Source organism: Schistocerca americana, chromosome 1, assembly GCF_021461395.2.
Source record: "Schistocerca americana isolate TAMUIC-IGC-003095 chromosome 1, iqSchAmer2.1, whole genome shotgun sequence".
NCBI lineage: Eukaryota > Metazoa > Arthropoda > Insecta > Orthoptera > Acrididae > Schistocerca > Schistocerca americana.
In genome coordinates this window covers 934,368,692-934,395,329 of record NC_060119.1, presented here as the reverse complement: position 1 = coordinate 934,395,329, position 26,638 = coordinate 934,368,692, and the positions used below count along the sequence as shown (strand labels likewise).

General features: G+C 43.1%; 1 protein-coding gene and 1 non-coding gene across 12 annotated transcripts in view; one reads left to right on the top strand and one right to left on the bottom strand.

Moving 5' to 3' along the window:
- The window catches only part of LOC124615457, a 354,502-nt gene that overhangs the window by 152,595 nt on the left and 175,269 nt on the right, over nucleotides 1-26,638 (top strand). The gene's annotated exons all lie outside the window — the stretch shown is intronic.
- Nucleotides 9,474-9,548, bottom strand: Trnat-cgu. Its single transcript has one exon. It is a non-coding gene; the product is annotated as a tRNA-Thr (tRNA).

Here is a 26,638-nt window from a genome sequence, read left to right as displayed (position 1 = left end):
CCTTTTTGTGGGAATTTAATGTAGTTAAATTTTGTGACGGGACACGTTTTCGCTAGAGGCCATTGTTTTCTACTTTTGCAGGAAAAACGAGTTTGAAGGTCACTTTTGTACGTTTTTCTTGAATAGTTAGAAAAATACGGCCTCTAGCGGAGACGTATCCCGGTGCAAAATCGAACTACGTTATATTTCCTACGAAATGGTTCGATTCATTTTTTGTGTACGACTAATAGTCTAGTCTCTAGTGTATGGCCGGCCGCGGTGGTCTAGCGGTTCTGGCGCTGCAGTCCGGAACCGCGGGACTGCTACGGTCGCAGGTTCGAATCCTGCCTCGGGCATGGGTGTGTGTGATGTCCTTAGGTCAGTTAGGTTTAAGTAGTTCTAAGTTCTAGGGGACTTATGACCTAAGATGTTGAGTCCCATAGTGCTCAGAGCCATTTGAACCATTTTTCTAGTATATGACTAATGGTCTGGTGGGTGTAGCAAGCGAGAAAATATGAAAGTCACGCACGTGATATTTGAAGGCGTAGTGGGTTGCGTAAAACTCATAGATAGGAGCAGCTGAATCATCCTGTATACAGATCAGTCTGATACCGTAACTTTCAGTTGGTCTTCTCATCCGTTGGCTAACCAGATCTCTGGCCAATGCTACACTTTAGTCTGTCGCTACAACGCAGATTTCGTGGTGATCCAGTATCGCTCTAAAACCGCAAGTGGAGGGAGATCAGTGCGTAACTTATTTTCGACATCGAGGTTATCAGAGACGGAGCACAAACTCGGATTAAGGAAGGATGGGGATGGATATTGGCCGTGCCCTTTCAAAGGAACCTTCCTGGCATTCGCCTGAAGTAATTTAGGAAAATCACGGAAAACTAAATCAGGTTGACAGGACAAGGATTTCAACCGTCGTCCTCTTGTCACATCACAAGGAGACTGGAAATCTGCGCAAGCGCTGTCGAACTCTTAGGTTGTAAGCACTGTTCTCACACTTTTACTTGACTCCTGAGCGGAGGGTACTGGGAGCGGAAGCTTGCGCTTGTTTTGTGGCACACTGATTGCTGAGACAAGCCCCGCTTCCTTTTTTCAGAGCAGGCAGCTTCTAGCGTTTAAAAGACACGAACATTAGGATTAATGCGTCGCCCAAGTGACACAAAAGCTTACGGCGAGTTGCTAAAAGGACCAGGTGCAGCCTATTCACTCAGTTTTGTAAAAGATATTAACGATCACTACGCACAACACGGCACGCGCCTCAACACCGTGTTCACAACGACTATTTATAGTAGTGGAAATCAGTATAGAGGCATGGTTCCTACGAAAATAATGGTACAATGTCTGAAACATACATGTATCTAACTTATGATGAAACTATCAGATACATGTAAGACATAAACAGTCATGACAGAATTACATAGTTACTTTCATAACACGAGTTACAAAATAAGGCGTTTTTATTTTCTGGATGGAAACGTATGAACGTATTTTGTGTTATTGCAACGGTATTACTTTGTCCAACTTCCATCCTTCCTAATTATCTCAAAACTTCTCTTCGGCATGGGTTTTGTTGGGATTTATAGTTCTTGCACTTAAAATGTCACCCACTCTTCTCGTATTCCTCTTTTCAGTTCACATACGGGCTCAAGTTGCCTTCGGATAAACACGCCTTGCAGGTATTCCCTAAAGGTTTTCCACGAGGTTCAAATCCGGGCTAAGTGCAGGACAGGGCAAGACATCGATATTTTTATCTTAAAACCAATTTTTGGTTGTAGCAAAAACATGAACAGGTCCATTATATTATTGAAACTTCAGACTTCGCCCCCTAGGTCCTCATAAAGCCTAATCATCTCTGTCTTGGCACCTCTGTGTACTTGTTAAGAGTACGGTCTAGTGTTCAGCCAAGCAATGTGTGAAATGTGTTATTTACCTTCAGCGCAGAAGGGTGCCCAAATCATAACACTTCTACCACCATAATTTCTGCTCATTCTTGCCTTCTGCTCTTTTCTGAGATCATGCTAATAACACTGAAATCCATCCGGCCCATCTAAATTAGACATCTCGTCATCACTGAAGATCACTTGGTCCCATTATGAAATCCACGACATATGTATTTTCAGCAAACTCCAATCTAGCATATTTATGTTTGGTTTTAGAGTAGGTTCGTGCAGTGGTTTCTTAAATGAAAGATGTTTGCCACTTGAGAAAATTTGTAGTATATGTCTGGCAGTTACTGGCAACTGTAAACCAGCAAGAAGCTGAGAAAAATAACGGTCCATTACGCAAAAGTGACCGTTTCGATGTCTCAGATAATTTTCTACTTTGTCCATATTTTCCATTCTACCTATATCGCGGGTCCAATCTAACGAAATACTCAATCGCTGCACTCGAGTGCATCAATAACACGACAGGATAGTGAGTGCCTTTATACCAGTTTCCATCCAGGAAATGAAAACGCCTTATTTTCTTACTCGTGTTATGAAAGTAACTATGTAATTCTGTCATGACTGTTTATCTGATAGTTTCATCATGAGTTAGCTACATGTACGTTTCAGACATTGTACCATTATTTTCGTATGAACCGTGCCTCTATACTGATTTCCGCTTCTATAAGTAGTCGTTGTGAACATAGCGTGAACACGGTATAAAGGTAGTCGGCTCTGTGTGATGTTGAACCTCTTGGCGATTTGACGATTAGAGTGTCTCATTTCCCTCTATGCACCCAATTTTTGGCTTTTTCATCACATGATAATTGTTTTCTGCCTAGAATTGTCACTGCTGCCATTTATGTACACAACACGCACTGTCACTAACGGTGTCTTTTTCCTATCTGCAGTGAAGACGCTTACGCACTCTCTAACATCACACAGAGCCGACTACCTTTATACCGAGTCCCACGCACAAACAACTGAGTCGTTGATGTCTTGGTTTACATTGTACTACTGACATCAAATGCGATACCATTTGACTGCATTTGTGCACCGTGTACATGCAGCCGTATGGGAATATGATCGATATACTCGGTGCACAACTATTCCAACCGACAATCTTTTTCCAACAAATATCCATGCCTTTATACTGATTTCTACATCTACATCTACATGTATACTCCGCTAGCCACCAAGCGGCGTGTGGCGGAGGGCACAATTCGCGCCAAAGTCATATTCCCCCCCCCCCCCCCCCGCCCCCCTGTTCCACTCGCGGATCGCGAGAGGGAAAAACGAGTGTCTGAACGTCTCAGTACGAGCTCTTATTCCCCTTATCTTTGAATGAATGATTATCATTACGCGATTTGAAAGTTCGTGGTAATGATATATGCTCAACATCCTCGGTTAAGATTGGATTTCGGAATTTAGTGACCAGCTCCTTCTGTTTAGCGCGTCGTCTATCTGCAAGTGTGTCGCACTTCAAACTTTCTATCAGATTTGTAACGCTCTCACGATGGCTAAATGTACCAGTCACGAATCTTGCCGCTCTTCCTTGGACCTTCTAAATCTCTTCAATCAGACCCAACTGGTAAGGGTCCCATACAGACGAACAAAAAGACTGGACGAACTAACGTATCGTAAGCTATTTCCTTTGTTGAAGGACTGCATAGCTTCAGGATTCTACCAATAAACCGCAATCTAGAGTTCGCCTTACCCGTTACTTGTGTAATCTCTTCATCCCATTTGAGATCATTTCGAATAGTCACACCAAGATACTTGACTGATGTTGCCGCTTCCAAAGACTGATCGTTTATTTTGTACTCATACATTAATGGGGATTTTCGCCTTGTTATACACAGTAGGTTACACTTACTAATATTGAGAGATAACTGCCAGTCATTACACCACGCATTTATTTTCTGCAAATCCTCATTGATTTGTTCACAACTTTCGTGTGATACTACTTTCCTGTAGACTACAGCATTATCGGCAAACAGTCTAAGGCCGCTGTCTATACCATCAATTGAATCGCAAAAAGCAGAGGACCTATTACGCTGCCCTGGGGCACGCCTGAAGTTACTCTTGTTTCTGTTGAAGTTACCCCGTTCAGGACGACATACCGCTCCCTGTCTGTTAGAAAACTTTCTATCCAACCGCATATGTCATTGGATAGATCGTAAGCGCGCACTTTTTATAGCAAGCGCCAGTGCGGAACTGAGTCGAACGCCTTTCGAAAGTCGAGAAATATAGCATCAACCTGGGAGCCGGTATCTAGAGCCTGTTGTATATCATGCACAAAGAGGGCCATCTGTGTCTCTCATGACAGCTGTTTCCTAAAGCCGTGCTGATTTCTGCAGACGAGCTTCTCAGCGTCTAGAAGGGTCATTATGTCTGAACACAAAATACGTTCCATGATTCTACAACAAATCGATGTCAGTGAAATTGGGCGGTAATTATGTGCATCCGATTTTCTACCCTTTGTATAGATTGCTAGGACCTGTGCCTTCTTCAGGTCCCGTGGAACTTTCCGCCTTTCCAATGATCTTTGATAGATGATGGATAAGAATGGAGCTATATTTGTAGCATATTCAACATAAAATCTTACGGGGATACCGTGTGGGCCAGATGCCTTTCTGGCGTCATAGGATCTTAACTGTTTTACAATCCCAGATACACTAAACACTATGTCAGCTATCCTTTCCTTTGTTCGATAGAGGGAATGGTGCTGCAGTCCTCTATCGTAAACGAGTTTTTGAAAGCTAGGTTTAGAATTTCGGTCTTCTGTTTATCATCATCAGTTACATAGCCCGTACTGTCAGCAAGAGAAGATATTGAATTATTTGTAGCCTTCATAGATTTTACTTACGACCAGTACTACTGTACTGTTACATGGCTAAGGCTGGCAACGAGCGTAAACAATCCGGAGCGGCACGAAGTCAGCCGACTTCCAACGATCGCAGAGGGGGCAAGTAAAAATGTGGGATCCGTACCGTAACTAGACAGAATCCACTAACTCCGTGCCTACGCGAGGAAACAGGCGCCCAGCCAAACGAGGATCGTACCAAGCCAGTAGCACGAACAGGTCCCGATAAGCGGGTGAGACGGCACGGCAGGCGCACCCTTGCCAAAATGCGGCGTCGCTATACAGCGTGACGCGCAAGGTGAGGCCAGGGGCCGGCCGGGGCGGTCACTTTCGCCAGAGCCAGAACGCGACTTTCACCGGCGGCCGCTACGCTGCGCCACGCTAGGTTACGCAACAAGACGCGGCGCCGCCCGAGGGCTTTCGCCGCCCGCCTGCAAGCGCGACCGACTTGCGCTCACGTGACACACGCGCCATTCTGGCCGCTAACCAGAAAAGCCACGGCGCGGGAAACCCTGCCGACCTCTCCAGTCTTCACCCGTCTACTTACTTCTGACGGTTGCTCAGTTCTGAGGTGTTCCTTCCAAATTCGTTGCTTATGATGCTTACGACTTCGAGAGATAGGTCGAATAAAAGCAAACCTACGTTTATAGCGTTTCTGGATTTAGAGAAAACTTCCAACAGTATTGACTTGAACAAAAGGGTAAATTCCGCGTCCTGACCCTAGATGGGTCAACCGTGCCCGAACGACCGCCGTGTCATCCTCTGCCAAGTAAATCATCGGAAGACGTATAGATTAGGAGTGGCGCTTCTAACTAAAACAATTGGTTTTCAGATGTACCGGTTCTTTTGTCTCCAGTTTAACCTGACTATTACATTCTCTTAAAATATCCAGTTTACGATGTAACTGATTTTCGGATCTTTTTATTGCTATTATTTCTATCAGTAAACTTACGCTTCAAGGACTGAAAAATTCTAATGAAGGTGAAGGAGTAGGAGACCTCTATCGATATGAAGTCGAGGCTGTGGCAGAAATCGGTCTCAGTGTCTCCAGTAAAGATGGCGAAGATGAAGGAAACAAGTACGGCGACGACGAGAGCAAAATTGTCAGTATCAATAAAATTCTCCAACAGCCGTGTAACTAAGATGTTATTTTATTTTATTTTGACGACAGTCAATTTCGGCATTTCACTATGCCATCTTCAGGCCCCATATGCATCTCTCAAAATAAGCGATAATGTCAGACTGTGCCATAGACCCCTGGGGTCCGTAAATTCAAACCGTTTCACAAGTGCTTCATTCGAAGACTTGGTAGCAACACAAACCCTTCCTGCTACTTTGTTGTTCAGTTATTTCCAGACAGCCTACGCCATCACATTGTTTAAATTGCACCACTTCCTATATCAAAGAAGATAACATGCCCACATCAACAACAACAAATCCACTACAAACAGAGTCATTGTTATCACAAAAATTTGAATCACCAGGAGGCGTGCCATGTGGGAGTTTTTGCCCTGAAGAACTGATACAGTCTGGCTTGCTTTGTTTCTGAACTGGTTACTATGGAATTTCCTTTTACTGAATTTCTTGATGCGTGGCATATTTCGTATTTATTGCACACTAAAGGATATGTACTTCCACAAATATCTGAACACTTGGGCAACAAACATTCAGTAACATGTGAACAAACTGCTTCAGCGAAACAGAAGTAAATACTAGCAAAGATAATCATTTACAGACGCTAGAAACCTGCACTGTTACCAAATTTTGTATATAAAGGTAATTTTTTATTTGAAACCCTATAATGTATATATCAATGTAATCAGGAAAAATAGAATTTAATAAAGCCATAAAAAATCGATTTTTCCACCGTTTATAAGTGCCCTGTATCCTTAAGGATTCATTCTGGCATTTTCCCGAAATGATAACGAAAAACCTGAAGTATGGTGGCCAAAGTGGATTTGGACACCACTCCTCCCTAAGTATGAGTCCAGTGTGTTGACCGCTGTACCATCTCGCTTGGTAGAATCCACGACAGCGAGATTATGACTGTATATTCTTAAAACTGTTATTATATTCTTCCTGTGCAAGCATTACCATTGATGGAAGAAAAACTGAAGAGTAATAGATGAGCATGACATTACAGCCTCATTTTCGAACAAACAGAGACATTAACAGAGAAAAAAGAAAACTGTGACCACTTATTTATTACCTCAAGAAGAAAATGGTCGTAAGATTTGAGCACTGAAGATTTAATGCGTAAATACAGGCTATAATGCTGTTATATTTATTGAGTTGTGCTACTGTAACGGTTTTTGCTGAAAGTGGAACTGAAAGTCATTCAAATCCAAATTGTTTGTCACAGGAAATATGTGGTTGACGTACTCAGCAAACTAAATTCGGATTCCGCACAATGTTCCCACTCACTTTGACAAAATTTGTAATCTGTTGTAAAGATGTGTACTACAATTTTTCTTCCAACAAGGATCATACCTATAATTACGAGGATCATTCAATGAGTAATGCAACACTCTTTTTTTCTGAATGCAGCTTGGCTTTATTCAGGATTCCAGTACACGGTATTATTTACCACTCTTTTGCCTACAAAACCCTATTTTCAAAGTTATCTCCGTTCACTGTGACGGCCTTACGCCACCTTACTGGGAGGGCCTGTATGCTCACATGGTGTCGCTCTACTGGTCGGCGTAGGAGCCAGCGGCTTCTGCATTAGTAACCTCCGCGTCATCCACGTACTGCTTCCCGCGGAGTGCATCCGCCATTGGACCAAACAAAGGAAGTCGGAAGGCACAAGATGCGGACTGCAGGAGGGATGAGGAAGAACAGTCCAATGAAGTCTTGTGAACTCCTCTTCGGTGAGCAAACTTGTGTGAGGCCTTGCGTTACGTGGAGAAGGAGAAGTTCGTTTGCATTTTTGTGGCGACGAACACGTTGAAGTCGTTTCTTTAATGTTCTGAGTGGAGCACAGTTGATGTGCGGCGGGCTGGCACACGGGAAATCGGACAGATTTGTGCGACCTTGTTGCTGTTATGACGGAAGACCCGCACTTTTGTTCACTGCCAGGTCTCCGTAGACATTCTTCATGCGCCTATGACTATTTGCGACGTTCTGGTCTTCCGCCAAAGGAAACTCAGTAACAGCACTCTGCTTGCAAGGCACCTCCGTGAACGATATGTATAGCGCTGCCTCCTATCGGAACTTCATGAAACTATAGGGGTAGAAACGTGAATATTCCACGATGTACCACAACAAATTTCTCGTTTTTTCAACCGAAACTGGCCGAGAAAATGTGCTGAACGCCCCTCGTATGTAATGTAATTATGATCCTGTCCTGTGGTACGTTATTCATTATTTTTTTCTATCTTCTAATGGTGTCAGTGAGTACTGCGATGCGATTTTTTTCAACAGCGTAAGCACGAGGTATAACACAGCTAAGTAACCAGCTTGGAATGGATTTCTTATAACTCTACACAGTCGTTAGTGGCAGACAGCTACGATCTCCGTGCGAGTTTTTACGTTACAAACCGTTCCACTGCCGTTTTCCGCTGCCGCGCCACAAAATACGACTTGGCAGCAGTCTTGGCTGTTACGTCGACGGTTTACGGCCAACAGTCTCAACAGAACACGGCGAAATGTTGCTTCCTGAAGCTACCTGGCTTGGGCAAGTAAAGCAGATGACCAGCATTCGTTTTTGCGAAGATACTGGCAGTGTCAACTCACAAAACATGCCACCAACGGAAACCAACAGTTCCACCTTTCCTTCCCACAGGAGTTTCTTCAATAAGGAAACGAGCAATAATCACGTCATTTTTTAATGATAAGAAATACGTTCACTATCATACCGAGATAACAAGCCAAGATATAAATTTGATATTTATCGTGCAAAGTAACCTGAGGGCAATAATTCCGATTCTATATATGGTGTCTATTCTTTCGACTTGTCAGGAACAACAGACGCCATTTTGATTATGCAGCCACTATGAATCAAGACGCAAAGGAATTAACGATATTTGTTGCCAGTGAGCATTGATTTATGTCAATGGGGCAAGTTGAAAATTTGTGTATGGTATAAGTGGAGGATTTGGGTGTGAAAGGGGGGGGGGGGGGAGAGGGCAAGTGTGCTACGGTGGTCTGTGCAGTTGTGATGACTTCAGTGTCCGGATGGTGTAGTGATCAGCGCACCTGCTTAGTAACCAGGACATATGGGCTCGAATCCCGATCCGGGACAAACTTCCAACTTGCCACATTGATATAAATTAATGCCCACTGGCATCTAATGTCTTTAACTCCTTTGGATCTGGATTCATAGTGGGTGCAGGATCAGAATGCTGTGCGTTCTTTCGGACATGTCCATAAGAAGAACACCACATACCTAATTAAGGCCATGACAGCAAATGACCCCTTCAGCGCAGATGCACACTAAGCTCGAAGTCTTGTAGTGTGTACTATAAGTTGAGAGTTTGGGTCTGACAGAAGGCGTCCGTGCAAGTTGCAGTGATCACTGCGTCCATATAGTGCAGTGGTCAGCACATCTGCCTGCTCAGTAGGAGACTCAAATCTGAATCCCAATACGACACAAATTTTCAACTTGCCCCATTGATATAATGATAATTAAATCGAAACCCTTAGCTGCCGACAGGTGTTGTTGATATACATCAATGGGGTCAGCTGAAAAAGTGTGCCCCGACCGGGACTCGAACCTGGGATCTCCTGCTTACGTGGCAGACGCTCTATCCATCTGAGCCACCGAGGGCACAGAGGACAGCACGACTGCAGGAATTTATCCCTTGGACGCTTCCCGTGAGACCCACAGTCCCAAGTCCAGAACCTACATTCGTAGTATTCCTAATAGATACTTGTAACAAACAGTGGTGGGAGAAAACTAATTAGAATACCGAACACATGACTGATAATTCACCCTGGAAACCAGCGCGTCGATATTGTTAGACACAATGAAATCCTTATACTACAATAATTCGCGATCAGCGCTCGCAGCAAATAAAACTTGATGCGTGTTACTTTCTTCCAGAAATGTCGTCTCCATATAAAATCACGTCAAAATCATTTTCTATCCAGAATTACATCAGGGAGAATCTTAAATTTTCTTTCTGTGCGATACCTCTACTATCCGAGCTCCCCAACTCTGCCATGATATAATCCTCCCTTCCTCTCTGGGCGACAACTGCTTCCGACTCCTTCGCTCGCCCGAGTTCTACTCAATAATACGACCTCTGGTAGCCAAAGAAAACGTATCACTCATATGTTCGACATTCAAAGATGCTGAAAGCGGTAAACATCCCAAATAAACTGTCTGATATACCAAACAAACTGATATTTCTCATGACATATATATCTTTCGTAACCATTTCTCCTAATATGTACAACTTTCGATGGCAGTGAGATAGATCTGGAGGGGGGGGGGGGGGGGGTTAATAACTCCATTCCGCCATTAATACAGTTGTCTGACAGATAGTCTGTCGAGAAAATGGCCGGCGCATTTGCGTCAGCATCGATAGTAAATTATTATCCTTGCCACTTATCTGACAGCGCACTTCACAGAAAATCCCGGCGTTGGCAGTTGAACCTGAAATGTGTATTTCCATTAGTTTACACGTCGAGTCCTCGCAGCACCACTAGAAGAGAAAGCCGCACTGATGCCCTGCGTATATTTAAATGAGAGCAGACCGGTTGGCTCGTTTTACGGCGGCGGGCGAGGAGCGGAGACTGCTCGCTTGCGGCCGAGCAATTGTGGCCGAGCAGCGAACAGCGAGGGCTACCACGCATGAAATCGCTGATAGCGCCCGAGTGTCGTGGCTGGAGAAAGCTGCTCTTCATTTACGCAAAATATCTGGCTCTGTTACTGTTGATTTCACGGTTTCACTTTGATTCCAATAACGACGTGGTCGGATAGATGTTAACCTGATACGCCATATCTCTCGTACTTGCACGGTCGATTAGCATTCGATGTGAATCTGAATAGAGTGAAAGTACAGTTTTGTTTCTTAATTTATTGGCGGACTGATGTAGTGCCAGGTACAACTTTGGAGGAGAAATTTATACCAAGCATTTACAACTAATAAGATTTACTTGACGAAATTGAAATTCCAATCTTAGTCACATTCGGACATTCAAGTGAAAATTTCTGACAGGTGGAACTCGAACGTGGATTTTCTGATTTATGCTGATTCCTGCAAGAGTTCGGACGAAGCATCTCCAATGAATGATCGTTAATTGACGTAAAGGCACATACATTAACACTGAAGCTCCAAAGGAACTGGTATAGGCATGCGTATTCAGATACGGATATATGTAAACAGGCAGAATACGGCGTTGCGATCGGCAAAAACTATATACAACAACAAGTGTCTGGCGCAGTTGTTAGATCGGTTACTGTTGTTACAATGGCTGCTTATCAAGAGTTAAGTGAGTTTGAAAGTGGTGTTACAGTCGGCCCACGAGCGATGGGACAGGGTATCTCCGAGGTAGCGATGAAGCGGGGATTTTTCTGTACGACCATTTTACAAGTGTACCCGAATATAAGGAATCCGCTGAAACATCAAATCTCCGACATCGCTGCGGCCGAAAAAAGATCTTGGAAGAACGGGACCAATGACAACTGAAGAGAATTGTTCAACGAGACAGAAGTGCAACCATTCCGCATTTGCTGCAGGTTTCAATGCTGGGTCATCAACACGTGTCAGCGTGCGAACCATTCAACGAAACATTTTCTGGTATGGGCCTTCAGAGCCGAAGGTCCATTCGTGTATGCTTTGTGACTGCACGACACAAAGCTTTACGCCTTGCCTGGACCCGTCAACACCGACATTGGACTATTGATGACTGGATACATGTTGCCTGGTCGAACGAGTCTCGTTTCAAATTGTATCGAGCGGATGTACGTGTACGGATATGGGGACAAGCTCATGAATCCGTGGACCTTCCATGTCAGCAGGGGACTGTTCAAGGTGGTGGAGGCTCTGTGTGATGATATGAGGCGTGTGCAGTTGGCGTAATATGGGGCAGCTGATACGTCTAGATTCGACTCTGACAAGTGACACGCACGTAAGTATCCTGTCTGATCACCTGCATCCATTTATGTCCATTGTGCATTCCGTCGGACGTGGGAAATTCCAGCAGGACAATGCGACACCTCACACGTCCAGAATAGCTACAAAGTGGCTCCAGGAACACTCTTCTGAGTTTAAACACTTCCGCTGTCCTCCAAACTCCCCAGACATGAACATTATTGAGCGCATCTAGGATGCCTTGCAACATACTGTTCAGAAGAGATCTCCACCCCCTCGTGCTCTTACGGATTTATGGACAGCCCTGCAGGATTCATGGTGTCAGTACCCTCCAGCACTACTTCAGACATTAGTCTAGTCCGTGCCACGTTGAGTGAGGAACTTCTGCGTGCTCGCGGGGGCCCTGCACGATTTTAGGCAGGTGTACCAGTTTCTTTGGCTCTTCAGTGTATATCGTTTCTGTTCTTTCGGACAGAGGCTACGAACAATGAGGTTAATGGACAGGGGCACTATGTCAGTAGTGTGTGACAAGTTGGAAATTTGAGTTGAGCGGGATGCATATCCCGACAGCCAAAGTTGTTGACGCGACTGCTTACGTAAAGAGGGAAATCCAGGGTCGAGTCCCAGTCGGGCTCAAATTTTCACTTATCGCCAACGAATTTGTTTCAGTGCCCATTTGCGGCTAATTTCTGAACTTCAATTTCGTCATGTATATATACAGTTGTGGGATCATTAAAGATGTCAGAGAGAGCAGAGGCCACACATAAAAAGATTTACTTGTTCAGTGTTCCGGAAGCTGAAGGTGAATGACCCAAGGGAATAATGTAGATCTCTTTGATCTGAAGCTTGTTGCTGTTGTGGTCTTCAGTCCGAAGACTGGTTTGACGCAGTTCTCCATGCTGCTCTATCCCGTGCAAGCCTCTTCATCTCCGAATAACGACTGCAAGCTGCATCCTTCTGAATCCCTTTATTAATCTCTTGGTTACCTCTACGACACCGCCCCCCCCCCCTCTCCCACAAACAATACACTTCCCTCCAATTCTAAATTTGTGATCACTTACTGTCTCAGAACGTGCGCTATCAACCGATCTCTTCAGCCAAGCTGTACTACAAATTTCTTGATTCTCCAGTTCTTGTGCCACAAATTTCTTGACTCCCCAATTGAGTTCCTCTTCATTAGTTATGCGATCTACCCAACTAATCTTCAGCATTTTTCTGTAGCACCTGATTTTAAACTGTTTATCGTCCATGTTTCACTTACATACATGGCAACACTCCAGACAAATACCGTCGGAAAAGACTTCCTAACACTGAAAATATAGATTCGATGTTAACAAATCATTCTTCTTCGAATACGCGTTCTAATTCCCTGAGCATCACCTGATTTAATTCGACTACATTCCATTATCCTTGTTTCGCGTTTGTTTATATCCATCTTATATCCTTTCAAGACGCCGTCCCTTCCGTTCAAAGGCTCTTCCAAGTTCTATGCTGTCTCTGACACAATTACAATGGCATCGGCAAACCACAAAGTTTTTATTTCTTCTACTTGAACTTTAATTCCTACTTAAAATTTTTCTGTGGTTTCCTTTACTGCATTCTCTATGTGCATATTGAATAACATAAGGGATAGGCTACAACACTGTGTCACTGCTACCCTTTCATGCCCCTCGATAGTTAAGACTGCCGCTTGATTTCTGTACAACTTGTAAATATCCTTTCGCTCCCACCACCAGAGTTTCAAAGGCAGTATTCCAGTCAACACAGTCAAAAGCTCTCTCTAAGTCTACAAATGATATAGACGTATGTCTTTCCTTAACATATCTTATCTTCTCTATCTCTTAAGAGAAGGCGCAGAAGCAAAAGAGTCAAAATCTTTCTCTGAGGCTACAAACGCTATAAACATATCTCTTTCCTTAACCTATCTTCTCTGTCTTATAAGAGAAGTCTTAGGGTCAGTATTCCCTCACGCGTTCCTACATTTCCCCGGAATCCAAACTGATCTTTCCCGGAGTCGGCTTCTACCACTTTTTCCAGTCTTCTGTAAATAATTCGTGTTAGTATTTTGCAACCATGACTTATTAAATTGGTATTTCGGTATTTTGACACTTGTCAGCACCTTATTTCTGTATAATTGGAATTATTACGTTATTCTTAAACTCTAATAGTATTTCGCCTGTCTCTTACGTCTTGCACACCACACGGATAATTTTTGTCATGGCTGGCTGGCTTTCCCAAGGCTATCAGTAATTCCGACGGAGTTTCGTCTACTCCAGGGGCCTTGTTTCGACTTTGTCTGTTGTGATACTTTCCATTAAGATAGTTTGAAAGAGGTGATTAGTGCATTGCCTGTCATGCTGATGTCACCTCTTTGCCACACAGCAGAAATTTTAAAAATAATTTTAAAATATGCTTCTCATCCAGAAGCCAAAACTAAAAATGCAACATAGGGGCACTGGATGCCACACTAGTACACTGAATATTGGAAACGGCGGTCAGAACAGGAAGACGTTTACAGCGTATCAACAGCTTTCAATAATGATAAACAAAATACACATTGAGAAACACTTTATGATACTCTATCAATTTGCCATTTGCACAAGTTAACGTTAGTAGTAAATGACGGGAAGTTGATATTCTGACCATCTCTTAAGATTTCATGTAGAGTGCAGAACGCGAGGTTCTGTTTCTGTCACATACTGCATCAGTATTACTGAAACTGCTACTACCTAATTTCCCATTACCGATGGCTACGACTCAATGACTTAAACGGCGCAGCATCTGTCCTCCTTTCGTTTCTCCAGACTTAACCTGTAAACACAGAAGCAATACTGGTGAGAGGCTTATGTAACCCTGCTCCCTTCGAACTGATCCCCGTACCGATACGTGGAGCGGACCAGTAAATCGGCCGCACACCGGTCCGGCGACTTTCGGTTGCGCCAGTTCTTTCCACGAGACACAGAACGGTCGACAATTAGAACGCCTACACCCAGGCAACATGCATTTAAACACGTGTCCGACCAGATCATAATCACGCATTATCTTTGACGCCTGAGCTACTTCCTGTCATGTTGCAGTTTCTACACTACGAAATTATACAGAACAGAGATTCGAAAGATAGTGGCTGCCTCTTTTACCGTTCACTTTTTGCAGTGGTGACAGTTACTGGTTTCATGAAGTGCTATCCTTGGTATACAAATGAAGACGACGAATAAAAAAGGTATTTTTTTAGGGGGGGGCGGTGTGAGCGGGTCATCAGTCATCTAACTGATTTGACGTGGTCCTTCACGACTTTCTCTCCAGTGCCAATCTTTTCATCTCAGAGTAACACCTATATCTAACGATCTAGACAGTTTGTAGAATATATTGCAGTCTCCGTCTTCCTCTACACTTTTCACCCTTCACACCTCCTTCTGGTACCATGGAAATTAGCCCCGATGTCTTAATACATCTTCTACAACCCAGTCCCTTCTTCTACTCAGGATTCCTCTGCGAGGACCACATCATTTTTTATTTTACCTGTCCACTTAATTTTCCGATTTTCTCACACTCTTTGAATCAAGTCCATACAATACCACACTCCAGACATACCTTACCAGAAATACCTTTCTCAAACTAAGGCCTATGTTTGAAACAAGTCGGGCTTACCATATACGCTGCCCGAAAAGAAATTGCAACACCAAGAAGGAGATGTGCAACATAAAAGAAAGTTGTTAGGCATGTTTCTGCATCTGAAAGATGATTTCTGTTCAGATTTCACGCAAGTCGCGTGAGAGTGGTGTTGGGAGCCCCACTATGAGGATTCAAAATGGTTCAAATGGCTCTGAGCACTATGGGAGTTAACGTCTGAGGTCATCAGTCCCCTAGAACTTAGAACTACTTAAACCTAACTAAACTAAGGACATCACACACATCCATGCCCGAGGCAGGATTCGAACCCGCGACCGCGTAGCGGTCGCGCGGTTCCAGACTGTAGCGTCTAGAACCGCTCAGCCACTCCGGCTGGCCACAAACCGCTGTTGTAACCCATCATGCTCTGCTGAATGTCGACATGTCGCCTTGGCCTGCTCATTCACCAGATCTGTCTCCAATCGAGTATACATGGGACATAATCAGACGACAACTCCAGCGTCATCCACGACAAGCATTATCCACCCCTGTACTGTCCAACCAAGGGCAACTGCCATGAAACTCCATCGCGCAAACTGACATCCGGCACCTACACAATACAATGCATGCATATCGGCTTACTTTCAGTCAACATCCTGGTGGTTGCATCGGTTATTAACGCACCAGCATTGTCTCATTTGTAATGGCTTATCTCACGCTTACATTACTATGTGATCTTGCAGTGTTAATTACTTAATGATGTTACCTAGACAAATCTATTCCAGAAATATGATTACTTTACTTTAACTATTTGGTGATGTTGCGATTTTTTTTCCGTCAGTGTATTTCTGGATCCAATTCAGGACATATTACTATATTTTTTGGATCCAACTAAGGACACATTTTTTGAAATTACTCAAAAATATCAACAATTTATTGAGACATACTTTAATCATTCAGTCGTATTTTTCAACAGACGTGACTATTTTCAGAAATGTTTTTTGTTTTAATTACATCATAAAACTCACAACAAGAAAGTTCTAAATTAATTGTAACATTTAGCATCTGTTTAACTGAACTTACTGAAAGTATATCCCTTCCTGCAGACCTAAATGTTCCCCAGAGCTTATCGGCAGTGTAACAAACAAACTTTTCTTTCATTTTGCATTTTTTTACAGACAGCAAACGATACTGAGACAAAATCTGGGCAGTTTCATATGACACTTTGTCAGAAATGAAAAGTTTAACTTGAATTCACCCCTCCAGACTGAAATTTCTTAAACCTATCGGAACAACTTTTACTTCGCTTCTGTTTGAGCTATCCGTCGGTACTGTTACATAATTAATGTTTTTAGAAGAACGAAATACAATATAAAATGTAAATGGCTAAGTAAAGTTAGCAATAACAGCTTCGATTTTAATTCAAGCGAATGAAAATTTAGTGTCATATAACTTTTTAACCATGTATGCAGTCTCGTGTTTTGAAACTGAATTCGTATCTAGCAATCTGCCATGAAACGTAGCCTCTTTAACAGCACACTCCAGACCAATGTTATTCCCATACTTTATCTTAAAAATCCTTTATGTTTGATGAAGCAGTAGCATTAATGGTACTCCTATGTTCATCTAATTTCACCCCTTTGTCGCGCGGGGTAGCCGCATGGTCTGGGGCGTCTTGACACGTTCGCGCGGCTCCCCCCGTCGGAGGTTCTATTCTTACCACGGGCATCGGTGCGTGTATTGTCCTTAGCTTAAGTTAGTTTAAGTTAGATTAAGCAGTGCGTAAGCTTAGGGACCGATGACATCAGGAGTTCGGTCCCATAGGATCTTCCCACGAATTTCCAAAATATCACCCCTTTAATAGAACCTTTTTCTTTATGTTCAACAGAAAATTCTCCGCATACATTGTGGATTAAGCAAGTTCATTCTTACTCTCATTAGACACTTTCAAAAATTTGTTTCCTGTTGCAGACTGGCATTAAACGCGCACTTTCTTTTGTCCACTGCTAAACGATGAGAAACAAAACGAATAGAGATGAAGCTGTCAGAGACATGTAGAGGAGTTACTTCACACACGAAAAAAATATGAACGCATTCTCCCTATTCCGTTGCCAAATGACTGACTGTGGCGGAGCCAGTAGCCAGTAGCCACGCCTTCCCATCGGCGTCAGCGGTTGCTCCAAGGCCGGCTGGGAGACGGACAGCCGTAAAAAATGTTTAAAAATGCAATGTCGGACAAATGGCTCTAAAATTTGTAAAAAAGTGTCCTTGCTGGTCATAAAATTCTCAAACCGCAGACATTTTTGCAGCCACGGACACTATCCCGGACATCACTAAAAAACCAGGAATGTTCGGGCTAATCGCGGACATATGCTAAGCCTAATATTCTCCTTGCTTCATTTATCATGCGTTAATTTGCTTCCAAGGTAACAGAATTCCTCCCACCCGTCTATTACGTGGTTCTCAATTTTCATGCTAAGTTAATCACCAATCTCATTTCTGCCACTGCTCGCTATTTTCGTCTTTCTGAAGTTTTACTCTCAGTCCATTGTGTGTATTCATTAAACTCTTCATTCAGTTCAATAGTTCCTGTAATTCTTCCTCGCTTTCACTGGATAGCAATGTCATCAGCGCCGGTTATGATTAATATCTTCTCAGTCCGAATTCTGTTCCCGCTCCATAACCTTCCTGTCATTTCTGTCGTTGTTTTTCGATACACGTATATGCTGGACTCTATGAGAGAAATGCTTAGAAAAGCTCATACAAGTGAGCAATACAAAAAAAGTACACTCTCATTTACAACTGCCATTAAGCGTATTTCGAAAAAACTACAATCTGCGAATTTGAATTAAGTATCTCAGCTATTTCTTTTAAAACAATACAAGTACCTTTTTACTATCATCGGTCAAGGAGAAGAACAAGACAAGATGGAGCTTAAAAATGGCCATAATGTTCTTTTATAATTTCCATCAGTCAGCGAACAGAACAGAAAGACGGCAGAGAGTTGAAAGTTATGCGTTCATAGCGCCTCTGTAATCTTACGCGAACGCTAAGAATTCTCAACCAGTAACAGGCCTCACGAACTATAGCATCATAACTGTATACGTAACCTGTAATACTGTAATGTTGTGTATTTTAATTGTTTATATTAATAGTGTCCACTACGTAAAGTGTAATTTACAATGTTAAAAAACGTCTTTGATGCACAAAATAAATGAAGAGTGTTCAAAAAATGGTTCAAATGGCTTTGAGCGCTATGGGACTTAACTTCTGAGGTCATCAGTTCCCTAGAACTTAGAACTACTTAAACCTAACTAACCTAAGGACATCACACACATCCATGCCCGAGGCAGGATTCTAACTTGCGACTGTAGCGGTCGTGCGGTTCCAGACTGTAGCGCCTAGAACCGCTCGGCCACTCCAGTCAGCATTGCGTAAAGTGTAAGTTACAACGTTAAAAAAGAAGTTCGGTGCACAACATTCCGTGAAGTGGATTGTACCTTTGTTTATAATGTTTGTTTGCCTAAGAACTAGTATCCCTTGCGAACGCTAGTGTCTCCTGAGATGGCCCAATAAGCCGAAGACTAGTTAGAAATAAAGAAAAACCTTAAATATGAAATTGTTCTGCCAAGAAGAAACGGAAGGGTTCTTAAATAATAGATAAAAAATCACGCAGGCTCAATACGATACAGTATAACAGCAATTGAGGTTGAATAAATGTGACAAACGAAAATGAATGATATGGTCGGTCCCTTAAGTCAACGGTATCAAGGTACACTCCCTTGGTTCAAGTACGTCATACAGTGCAGTGACTTCTGACTGCAGGGGATGTTATTCCTATCGCAAATTTGTATACTTTTCGCCGAGAATGTTGGCCTCGCTTGGTGGTCCGCTGGTTGCGTACTGCGCCGGCATTTGCGGCCCAGACGCGTTGCGCGGGTCCAGATCTGGGCCGACTTGCGACACCAGCAGGTCGCGGTCCGGACCTGCCCGCTGCCGCGTCTCTCCCCGTCCCACCCAAACAGGCAGGGCGAGCTCGCAGCCTGCGACATGCGTTACGGCTCGTTAGCAGCGCAACACACTGCAAGAATGCAATCCTGTAACGTGTTTGTCGTCTGCCTGCATGCAGTGTCCAGCGAAAATGTTCCGAGGAGTCGTCTCCTGCAGCTATTGAAATCGACATCTACATCTACGTGATTACTCTGATATTCACAATAAAGTGCCTGGCAGAGGGTTCAATGAACCACCTTCATGCTGTCTCTCTACCGTTCCACTCTCGAACGGCACGCGGGAAAAATGAGCACTTAAATTTTTCGGTGCGAGCCCTGATTTCTCTTATTTTATCGTGATGATCATTTCTCCCTACGTAGGTGCGTGCCAACAGAATGTTTCCGCAATCGGAGGAGAAAACTGGTGATTGAAATTTCATGAGAAGATCATATCGCAACGAAAAACGCCTTTGCTTTAATGATTGCCACTCCAATTCACGTATCATGTCTGTGACACTATCTCCCCTATTTCGCGATAAGACAAAGCGAGCTGCCCTTCTTTGTACTTTTTCGATGTCATCCGTCAATCCCACCTGATGCGGAACCCACACCGCACAGAAGTACTCCAGAATAGCGCGGACAAGCGTAGTGTAAGCAGTCTCTTTGGTACACCTGTTGCACCTTCTAAGTGTTCTCCCAATAAATCGCAGTCTTTGGTTTGCTCTACCCACAATATTATCTATATGATCGTTCCAATTTAGGTTAAATGGTTCAAATGGCTCTGACCAATATGGGACTTAACTTCTGAGGTCATCAGTCCTCTAGAACTTAGAACTACTTAAACCTAACTAACCTAAAGACAGCACGCACATCCATTTAGGTTATTTGTAATTGTAGTACCTAAGTATTTAGTTGAATTTACAGCCCTCAGATTTGTGAGACTTATCGCGTAATCGAAATTTAGCTGATTTATTTTAGTACTTATGTGATTAACTTCGCACTTTCCTTTATTCAAGGTCAATTGCCACTTTTCGCACCATACAGATATCTTATCTAAATCATTTTGCAAGTCGTTTTGATCATCTGATGACTCTACAAGACGGTAAATGACAGCATCATCTGCAAACAATCTAAGACGGCTACTCAGATTGTCTCCTATGTCGTTAATATAGTTCAGGAGCAATAGAGGGCCTATGGCACTTCCTTGGGGAACGCCGGATATTACTTCTGTTTTACTCGATGACTTTCCGTCTAGTACTACGAACTGTGACCTTTCCGACAGGAAATCACGAATCCAGTCGCAGAAGTGAGGCGATGCTCCGTAGGCACGCAGTTTGATTAGAAGACGCTTGTGAGGAACGGTGTCGAAAGCCTTCTCGAATCTAAAAATATGGAATCAATTCGACATCCCCTGTCCATAGTACTTGTTACTTCATGAGTTTAAAGAGCTAGTTGTGTTTCACAAGAACGGTATTTTCTGAATCCGTGCTGACTATAAGTCAATAAATCCTTTTCTTCGAGGTACTCCACAATGTTCGAATACAGCATATGTTCTAAAACCCTACTGCAAATCGACGTTAGTGATATAGGCCTGTAATTTAGCGGATTACTCCTACTTCCCTTTTTGGGTATTGGTGTGACTTGAGCAATTTTCCAGTCTTTAGGCGGATCTTCCTGGGATGACTTACAAGACGGTAAATGACAGCATCATCTGCAAACAATCTAAGACGGCTACTCAGATTGTCTCCTATGTCGTTAATATAGTTCAAGAGCAATTGAGGGCCTATGACACTATATATATATATATATATATATATATATATATATATATATATATATATATATATATATAGGGTGAGTCACCTAACGTTACCGCTGGATATATTTCGTAAACCACATCAAATACTAACGAATCGATTCCACAGACCGAACGTGAGGAGAGGGGCTAGTGTAATTGGTTAATACAAACCATAAAAAATGCACGGAAGTATGTTTCTTAACACAAACCTACGTTTTTTTAAATAGAACCCCGTTAGTTTTGTTAGCACATCTGAAAATATAAACAAATACCTAATCAGCGCCGTTTGTTGCATTGTTAAATGTTAATTACATCCGGAGATATTGTAACCTAAAGTTGACGCTTGAGTACCACTCCTCCGCTGTTCGATCGTGTATATCGGAGAGCACCGAATTACTTAGGGATCCAAAGGGAACGGTGATGGACCTTAGGTACAGAAGAGACTGGAACAGCACATTACGTCCACATGCCAACACCTTTTTATTGGTGTTTTTCACTGACGCACATATACATTACCATGAGGGGTGAGGTAAACGTACACACGTGGTTTCCGCTTTCAATTACGAAGTGGAATAGAGTGTGTCCCACTGGAAACGCATCGACGTATGTGGTATCAGCATGATGGTGCACCTGCACATTCCTCAATTAACACTAGGCTGAGCCTTGACAGGATGTTCGACGGGCGTTTCATAGGACGTGGAGGACGCATAAATTGGCCAGCCCGTTCTCCTGATCTTACACCTCTGGACTTCTTTCTGTGGGGTACGTTAAAGGAGAATGTGTACCGTGATGTGCCTACAACCCCAGAGGATATGAAACAACGTATTGTCGCAGCCTGCGGCGACATTACACCAGATGTACTGCGGCGTGTACGACATTCATTACGCCAGAGATTGCAATTGTGTGCAGCAAATGATGGCCACCACATTGAACATCTATTGGCCTGACATGTCGGGACACACGCTATTCCACTCCGTAATTGAAAACGGAAACCACGTGTGTACGTGTACCTTACCCCTCATGGTAAGGTTCATGTGCGTCAGTGAAAAACACCAATAAAAAGGTGTTAGCATGTGGACGTAATGTGCTGTTCCAGTCTCTTCTGTACCTAAGGTCCATCACCGTTCCCTTCGGATCCCTACGTAATTCGATGCTCTCCGATACACACGATCGAAAGCGGAGGAGTGTTACTCAAGCGTCAACTTTAGGTTACAATATCTCCGGATGTAATTAACATTTAACAATGCAACAAACGGCACTGATTACGTATTTGTTTATATGTTCAGATGTGCTAACAAAACTAACGGGGTTCCATTTAAAAAAACGTAGGTTTGTGTTAAGAAACATACTTCCGTGCATTTTTTTATAGTTTGTATTAACCAATTACACTAGCCCCTCTCCTCACGTTCGGTCTGTGGAATCGATTCGTCAGTATTTGACGTGGTTTACGAAATATATCCAGCGGTAATGTTAGGTGACTCACCCTATATATATATATATATATATATATATATATATATATATATATATATATATATATATATATATTAAGACCACTTCTTGGTCATTTCATAGACACAACAAGTTTCTGCTTATAAAGCAATTTTCAAGAGTTTACTTAAAAAACTGATAAGAACGTCGTTAATGACAAGTTGTAATAATACCATGTCTGTCCCATTTTAAGTACACTGAGGTGACAAAACTCATGGGGCAGTGATATGTTCACATGCAAATGACGATAGTATCGTATACACAAGGTATAAAAGGGCAGTGCATTGGCGGATCCGTCATTTGTACTCAGGTGATCCATGTGACAAAATTTCCAACGTGATTACGGCCGCACAATTGGAATTAACAGACTTTGAACCCGGAATGGTAGATGGAGCAAGATGCGTGGGACATTCCAATCCGGAAATCGTTAGTGAATTCAATATTCCGAGATCCACAGTGTCAAGCCTGTGCTGAGAATACCAAATTACCTCTCACCACGGACAACAGAGCGGCCTATGGCCTTCACTTAACGACCGAGAGCAGAGCTAGCACACAAGCAACAGTGCGTGAAATAACCTCACACTTCATTGTAGTACGTACGACAAACGAATCCTTTAGGACATCCGGCGAAATTTGGCGTTATTGGGCTATGACAGCAGACGACCGATGCGAATGCCTTTGCTAACAACGCGACATCGCTTACAGCGCCTCTCCTGTGCTCGTGACCATAACAGTTGGACCGTAGATGATTGGAAAGCAGTGGCCTGGTCAGAAGGGTTCCGATTTCAGCTGCTAAGAGCTGATGGCATGGTTTGAGTGTGGCGCAAACCTCACTAAGCCATGGTCCCAAGTGGATCTGTACTAGTGTTGGCTGTGTTTTCATGGAATCGACTTGGTCCTATGGATCAACTGAACCGATCATTGACTTGAAATGGTTATGTTTGAGTGCTTGGAGACCGATTGAAGCCATTCATAGACTTCCCAAACAACGCTGGAATTTTTATGCATGACAATGCGCCAAGTCACATGGGCCTCAATTGTTCGCGAATTGTTTGAAGGACAGTCTGGACAAATAGAGCGAACGATCCGGCCACCCAGATCGCCCGACACAAATCCCATCGAACATTTATGGGACATAATCGAGAAGTTAGTTCGTTCACAAAATCCTGCGCCGGCAACACTTTCGCAGCTGGGGACAGCTATAGAGGCAGCATGGCTCGATATTTCTGAACGGGACCTCCAACGACTTGTTGAGTCCATGCCACATCAAGTTGATGCACTTCGCCGGTCGAAAAGGAGGTCCGACCTGATATTAGGAGGAATCCCATGACGTTTGTCACCTCAGTGTATATTCTGAAAGAACAGAAGTTGAAGTCATCTGAAGACGGACTAGTATTTGTACTTACAAATTCAATGGTAATATTGGCGACAAAAGTAATGAGTAACTGTTATGCATAGTTGCTACAGCACACAATAGTGGACCTGGTATAAAAAATACATGGCGTTACTGACACGAAACGGGATCACAGTAGTGCGAAAGTAAAATAACGGCAACAATGTCATCCAACAGCGAGGTGCCGAAGACGAGAAGACAGCAGTGAACAAACACGATATCCTACCTTTCGTGACGGTTTACGAACGGTCGGTACACTCAAAATGGGAAATAGCTGCGCTATGAAGAAATGCTGTTCAAACAACTAAACTGAAGTTAGATCAGTTTCAGAGATGTATGCACATATTGGCACACCTAAATAAAAGATAATAAAAAAACCTCTATGTGTGATGTGACCAACAACTGCTCTTAATGAACATTACAGCCTGAGTGACAGAATTCGCTGCCATTCAAAGATCTGAGGCGCCAACTGTATAAAAGCAACAGCCCAACTCTATGCCGTAAACCTCTTATATAAAATTTCTGTTGTTCTTTCCTCGGGATAAATATCGTTTGATAAAGACAACTGCGTTACATATTCGTAACGATCAGAGATACGTGTTAATAGTCATTTCATAATGATACTTGAAACGTACTTAGAACTGTGGGCCGTGTTACACTCACTTTTAAATGGAACTGTTGCTGCAGCAAGATTAAGGTCTGTTCTTCCCCGATCCTCTGCATCTGTGTTAACATCTGATGAGAAGAATGTTGATATGTCTAACCTTTTTTTTAAAGAAAAGTAGAGACATTCAAAATTAATGTAGACCAGTGATTGTCTTGTAGGATATCTAATACAATCTCTAAATAAGTGAATTTTCGACAGATAAAGTGAACTGTAACCCTCTATATCTAGCTGCTAAATACTTCGTTAACAGTTCGTCAAAGTTCTTCCTTTTTTTTTCGTTCTACTATCTTGGTCCATTTTTCATAAGAAATTTGTAGTTTGGTTACGATTAGTCATTTCTTTCTTCGTACAAGACATTTGTATAGCACCACAAACCATATTAAGTGTCTTTCACTGTGAAGAAAGAAAGATTAGGATTTATAACCAGCAGACAACCTAACTGAAGAAGATAGGGCAGAAAGTCGGTCGTGACCTTATCAAAGGCACCAACGTGGTATTTTCATTAAGCAACTCACGGAAACGTTAATCAAGATGAGCAGACGGGGATGTGAACCCCATTCCTGCCGAATGCGATTGGCAAATGCCGGGATGGATCCTTTGAAAGGGCACGGCCGATTTCCTTCCCCATCCTTCCCTCACCCGAGCTTGCGCTCCGTCTCTAATGACCTCGTTGTCGACGGGACATTAAACACTAATCTCCTCCTCCTCCCGAATGCGATTGCATTGCCTACAACAGTGCGCCACCTAGGTCGGTTTTGCTTTGTTAAACATAAGCAAAAGTGCTGAGATCAACGACAGCCGTAGCTCCGCAAAGGCTGTCACGAAAGAAGCTAGTGAGTTTTGTAGTCAGAGATTATTTATCCCTTTTGCTCGTGGCCTTGCCGTGGAGAATGCTGGAATAATTTTTCTAAAAACATAGAGGACTGCAGATACTGTGTGCCCTTGGCAACACGAGGCTTCCTGCATTACCATACTGTTTGCCCAAGTGTCTTTGGTGGCGTCTTGTGTTTCTCCAGCGGTTCCAGCGCGGACTGGAGCAGCCCGCAGACACCACAGATGTGTCCTTCGGCGGAGGGCGTGTCAAGGCTCCGGCTGGCCGATCGTTGTACCTTTCCTTCCCGTTCCCGGCGGCGACAGAGCCGTGGCTGATACACAAAAGTATGCTAAACGTTAGCCTCTCGCATATATTATCTCCTTCGCTGAACAGGAAGCGGTCTGTTAAATTGACGATTCAAAGCTATGATCTTATCACAGTGATATGTGGACTTCCTTTGCCCCAGGCGCCGACAGGTTAGCAGGAGTCCACCGACACGTTCAGATCCAGTCTCAAGCTGCAAATAGGTACCTTAAGTCTGGCGTCACTACTTGGAAGGTATAGACAAACGTAACACTTCTGTTTCCTGTCTGTTCAACAGACTGCCATAGTGGCTTTAGTGTCTAGAAATGAAACTTATTATCGTCGATATGAGCAACAAACAATAGAACGTGGAAGCGATTCGTACAAAACATGTTCTGCTACCTGATGAAGGTCTTTTCCGGTTCGAAACTTTGGTTTGAATAATAGAGAAAACCATTACGGCTGGTTGGTATCTTAATTAAATGAAAATAGCTTGCTCTCACATACAGCTACATTTCATAATATTAATATTCAACAACACAGCAAAACGGCTAAGTCTTTCAAATTAATGCTGATATTTGTGCGAATTATGTCACGAAAAAGGCGCATGAGACTCAATGAACTTTATTCTACAGATTACGGAAATCACTATAAACAATTTACTCGTATTAATTTTTCGTAACTTTCCTTGTTCTCTGAGTTTGAGAATATAGTAATTAGAACCTTTATGCCTCGAGACATGGAATCGAATTAGG